Source organism: Dendroctonus ponderosae, unplaced genomic scaffold (genome assembly GCF_020466585.1).
Source record: "Dendroctonus ponderosae isolate FM_Combo_2020 unplaced genomic scaffold, Dpon_F_20191213v2 Dpon_F_20191213_5, whole genome shotgun sequence".
NCBI classification, from domain to species: domain Eukaryota; kingdom Metazoa; phylum Arthropoda; class Insecta; order Coleoptera; family Curculionidae; genus Dendroctonus; species Dendroctonus ponderosae.
Genome location: NW_026018715.1, coordinates 13,938,342 through 13,944,050, shown reverse-complemented (window position 1 = coordinate 13,944,050; position 5,709 = coordinate 13,938,342). Strand labels below are relative to the sequence as shown.

The following is a 5,709-nucleotide window of genomic DNA, read 5'->3' as shown; positions in this document are numbered from 1 at the left end:
CATAAACCAAACCACTTCACTTCCCACTTTTAACAGTTCTAACGTCACCTTTTTAAGATTTGACACTTGACACGATACCTGACATAACATTAGATACTGGCAACGTTGTATTCCAAGGGGGCTACAATTAGCCGCTTCTGTCCAAAATTCAATGCCAACTTCCAACCTTGCAAAAGCTGCTGTCACTGCGGGGTGTTTGTATCGGTTGCATATTTTGCGTGTGGCAACATCGGCGAACCCAGAAAAATGGGCCATTAAAACGGCTTAACGGCTGAACTTGTACAAAGTAATCATTTGCAAAGTGCAAGTAAACTTGAAATTAGCATCAATAGTTGTCGATAAATCTTCGTAATCCATTAAAAAAACATGTCGGTGACGTTTTAATGAAACATATTATGACATACAAGTTCAATTTGTCACATCAAATGTCAAAACAAATGAGTACTAAAGAAAAGTGCTTCTGATCGCAAGATCAGTTTTTGATAAATTCGACTAAAAACTATCTTTCGTGGTGAATTTCTGCTTCCATTCAGCTAAAATCCGGCGCGCGATGTCTTCCAACAAACGACACGGCCGTGCTTTGTTTCCCGTGTCGATCGCGGTCGGCCGAGTGCCGCAACAACGCATCGAAAGTGAACGTTTTCCAAGCGAGCGGTCATCGCCTCCTGCGATTGCTCCGCTTAGTCGCCGACCGTCAACTGTTTTCGTAGTCTGTCGGAGCGGCAATCGAGTGAGCTGCACGTTTATCACGACGCCCAACGAGTAGAGTGGTGAATCGAATCGGATAAGCGGAGCGGCAATAAAAGCGGCAGCTGTTGGCATTCCGAAGTGCGTCGTCTCGTGAGAGATTTGGCATGCGCTTGTGATAATTGGAATACCTTGCCACGTTGCCGGATTGTGGGCGCAATTCGTTCGGCATTTTCTATATGGGCGCGATTTGGTGAGTTATCGCAACACTTTTTTGAGTTTGGGCCTTGATGTTGGTGTTTGAATTTTTTTGCCAATTGTTGTTGGCAACTTGCTTAAGTCCGCGTCCGCCTGAGTAATAAAAAGAAAAAACACGTCGTTTCCGGCCAATAGCGGCGCCCTTCCGGAACACGTACGCTACTGCTGCGGATTTGTTCCAAATTAATCATGTAATCGGGCGAAAAAAAGAGCGGTGGAAGAAGCGGCAACAGTGCTCGGGTCCCAGCTGATGGCTGCGGCGTCCTCGATGAATGGCATTGCAAGGTCTGCCTTGGTGCAGTGCGGTGGTGCCCGATCGGATTGGCGAACATGCGAACTGTCGGGATTGTGGCTGATAATTCGAAAAAAGTCGTTGGCAGCGCCCGGAGGAGAGTGTTTGTTGTTTGAACATGAGTGTTGGCGCACTAGAGGGAGAGAATGGCGTGTAGCCTGTTTCAAGCGCTCCTCGTCCAGCAATATTGCCAGCGATTTAATTGGACCTGCGAAGGGCCTCAGGTAGGAGCCGACGATTCTTTTTCACCGTGCGGCATCAAGCGAGATAACGGGACGACGACGGATCGAAAGCAGTCGACTTTTTATGTTGGGTTTGCTCGAAAGTGAACATGAAATTATTGACGCAGTTTCGAAGAGATCGAGGCACAGATCTATTGAGTTTTGGGCCGCTTTGCACGTTCAAAAAGGTGATCGTGTCCGAATTTTTCTTTTTTTACCTTAAAGAGCGCTTCAAATTAAGCATCTTGGGCGAAAAAATGGACTTTTGAAATTCGCGTTTCCAAGACCACTTATTTATGCACGAAAATGAGATTGTCCGGTGCTATTGGCTGCTAAATCGTGTTTAGGGCATCAACAATTTATAATTCCACAGGCAAAATTGTCGCTAAGCCGCATAATTTTTGTGTTTTTCGCCACGTCGCCAACTGATTGAGGTTATCTAGCGCATCGATAGTCAGAGGGCGGATTATTTGTCTCTTTCGGGAAATCAACACAAGGGGGTGTTGCCACGTATGTTTGCCGTTTGTCTTCTTTTCAGTTAGTTTGTTGGTGTTAGCATACAGGGTGATTCAAAATTGGCGTCATTCCTCTGGAGGTGTTGTCTGGCGCTGTTATATGAGTACAGGAAAGATAGTAAAATAAATTAATTGTTATTAAAAACTGAGAAATTTGCAAAAAATTATATCAGAAATACGGCAGCAATGTTTTTCAAGGTTATCTGCCTAATTAACATTGCGCAAATACCTGTTGCTTCGTAATTATTTAAGTCACAGTTTGACAAATTATTGTTATTATTGACAAGGGCTATCCACTTGTAACTATCTGTTAATGACAAAAAACATCATTGCCGCTGTGCCTTTTCATCAAAAAATTGTAGAAGAGAACTTTTTTGATATCAAGAATTTTCCTAATTTGAAGCAAAGATCGTAATTTTTCTTTTTGAATGCTTAAGTATTTCAATATGCTACCAATTAAACATGGAGCAATTTCTAAATAATGCTTAATAACAAAGTTGAAATTTGATCTTCAACTGTTAATACCTTCTAGAAATTTTCGAAAAAAAAAATGTTCAATATTTTTCTCGTACTCCCCAAGTGAGCCTCTATCACCCCTTAAAAGGAATGACGCCAATTTTGAAGCATCCTGTATTTGAAGTGAATTTTTAATGAAACCAAAAAAATAACCAATAAGTTAAAAAAAACCTGAAAAGACCTGAATAATCTAAACCGACTCAAATTGAATCTACATTCTTGGTATCCAAGGAAACAATTTTCATTAACTTGAAACGTTTTGCGCAGTTTGGCAACGTCGCTCGAAATTTGATATCCAAACTTTGTGAGTGTTTTTTGGCTTAATTTATGGATCATCCAGGAATTTTTCATAAAATAAGTTCTTTGAGATAAAACAAGCGAAAACTAAAAATCGAAAGGACTCAGACGACACGTTTGCCTCTTCAGTCATAATGATATTTTCCGATAGAGTGTCTCTAGAACCAGTTTTCACTTCTTCAGTTCACCCCTAACGCCGAAATCATAAAATTCCCAACCTCAAAAAAGATAGAAGCAAACATGAATTGAAAATCGTTAACTCTGGGAAACGGAGAAAAATATCCGATGAATCCTACAAATAATTTTGCAAGAGCGTTTTGAGTTCTTTCAGGGTTGAACCACATTTTCTAACCTCGAAAACGTTTGACCCGCCGGAAAAACAATTCTGACATTTTCGATGGAGCATCTTAAGAACTCTGTTTTGTCAGTTGCGTTCGTTCAGTTACAAATTCCTAACCTCGCAAAAATAGAAGCAAAAGAACTTCAAACCCGCTAATATTTAACGAACGGGCAAAAATATCCGATTAATCCTAAGAATCATTTTGCAAGAGCGTTTCGAGTCCTTTCAGGGTTGAACCGCATTTTCTAACCTCGAAAACTTTTGGCCCACCGGAAGAATAATTCTGACATTTTCGATGAGCATCTTAAGAACTCTGTTTTGTCAGTTGCGTTCGTTCAGTTACAAATTCCTAACCTCGCAAAAATAGAAGCAAAAGAACTTCAAACCCGCTTTTATTTAGCGAACGGGCAAAAATATTCGAGAAATCCATTAAGGACCATTTTTATTTCATAATTTTCGCGGAAAATCCCTTAAGATGTCAGCATTTTTAAGTGAAACTAGAAAATTGAGCCTTTAAAAGACAGAGTAACTTGACTAAAACTGGAAAGTTTTGATGAAATTTTAAAAATATTAATAAACGTCCCTTAAAATAGATCTAAAAACAAGTAAAAAGAGTCGATCAACATTTTCCCAGCAAGGGAACTGAGTCACTGCGCCGGTGCGTTCGGTTGGCGCACCTAGCTATTTGCGCCAACACCTAAAAATTCAGTACAACTTTGGGTCATTTTTTCCCCCATTTTGTCCAATCCTGCGCCGTTGTAGTAGACAGTAAGTAGTTTGCCCATTTTATTCGGCCCGCTTTATGCAACGTCGTCACGAACGCTCAAATTGCAGCCTTCTAGGTTCGATCCAGCCCTTCTCAGATTTGAGGTCTAAGCCAATAGAAGCGTCACATGTGAATTGTGGGCAAGTAGAACCGGTTCCATTTACATACCTGATTCAGGCCTAAAATAGCCGTGCTGCTTATTGCGCTTTGCCGGTTCGACTCGTATAAAACAAATACTCCACAAGTGAAAACACGGACAAAAAAACACTGTTGCGTGCTGAAAGGCAGTCAAGGAGCTGAAACGCACACTCCTTCAGTGGCCAAACAGAGGACAAATGAATCGTTGAGACGCGTATTTTTCTGCATTCTGTTTAGTCCTATTGGGGATTGCAAAACTCATTCGCACACTCGATGTTGGCCTTTGGGAGACCTTGCCAACTAAACAGTTCCTGTAAATGTTAAAATACAGTCACACTGAGGCGAATTAATGTATTGTGCATAATGTTTCATTTTTTCCGCTTGGCCCATACAGTTTCAAGTTTTCGGTTCTTTCTATCAAAGCACTCGGAGCGAGTGATGATCTAAGTAGATGTGGGTCTGAGCCAATCAGAGCTCGCGCTGTCCGTCATTCGACAGCCGTCAATGGCGCAGCGGAAAACAATCTGGAAAGTACACGGCTTCCAGATCCAGATCGTCTGGCACAGTGAGATCGATGAGTGCTACAGTAGGTCAAGTTGCAAAGTTTGCATGAAGCGGCGTTGCCACCGCTCCCACGGCTATTCCCGTTTTGGTGATGTTGCCAAAGCGCAACGTTCAGAATGAGAACATATTATTGAAAAAAACTGGACTGAAACGGGACAGTTTGGTGGATCTAGGCGGGATGGAGCGCGAATGATCCTTTTACAGTCAAAAGCACGAAGCTCCCTCCGCTTGAAACCATCAGTCGTTAACTGGGGCAATAATTAAAAGAAAATGAGAAGTAAAAGAACAATGAAAGCGGCCTGTAGATTTCGATTTACCAATTAGGATTCGGTTAGGCCGACACGTGATTTAACAGTGGCTAAATATAAGTCCGTATGTGAACAAAACGGGTTTTATTTTCTTCTCGCTTACCTGCGAGTGAGTGAAACATGGAAGACCGAAATAATCCTGGTCGTTGCCACGATTATCGAATATTGAAACCGATAGTTGGTTGCACCTTTCGTTCGGCTCTTGTTCATCAACTCGACCGCTGATACGTTAAGGTAAAGCGTTGGCGCAATCAAGTAACTGAAAGTAGGGTGGGAATGAAACCGACCCTTCTCAAGGCGCAGGTGTTCCGGCTCTAACAAAGCGCGCTTTTTTCATGGGTTCTTTCGGATCTCATCCCCCGGCATTTCTACGCAACAGTTCTAAGATCGCCGTCCCACTAAAAAAAATCATTTAAGACTGATAAAGATTAGAAACTCTTTGGCCATATTCACCTGATTACGTCGCGGTCGGCTGCACCATCGTGGCACGCTGTTATACTTTCCATTGGAGCCGCGGCCGACGTGCGAAGCAAAAACCCGAGATAATCATTATTACAGTTTATTTACGTTTTATTAACCATGAAAATTCACCGAGTCAACCGGCAACGTTGCCGCCGTGTTTGCCCGATTATCTCAACGAACAGCTGTTCGCTAAGAATGGACTTATCGATATCGAGTACCGAGTGCTTCGGATCACGATCTCAATTGTGTCGAGCAAAGTTTGCAGTGTTTAAAACAAATTACTTTTTTGATGCGGACAAAGAGTTCGAGATTTGTACAGGAATTGCAACAATTCACGCGCTTGTC

At 42.1% G+C, this 5,709-nt stretch overlaps 1 protein-coding gene across 3 annotated transcripts in view; it reads left to right on the top strand.

The window, feature by feature from the left end:
* Positions 1 to 5,709, top strand: part of LOC109545446 (serine/threonine-protein kinase tousled-like 2) — a 51,270-nt gene that overhangs the window by 25,188 nt on the left and 20,373 nt on the right. The window lies entirely within an intron of this gene.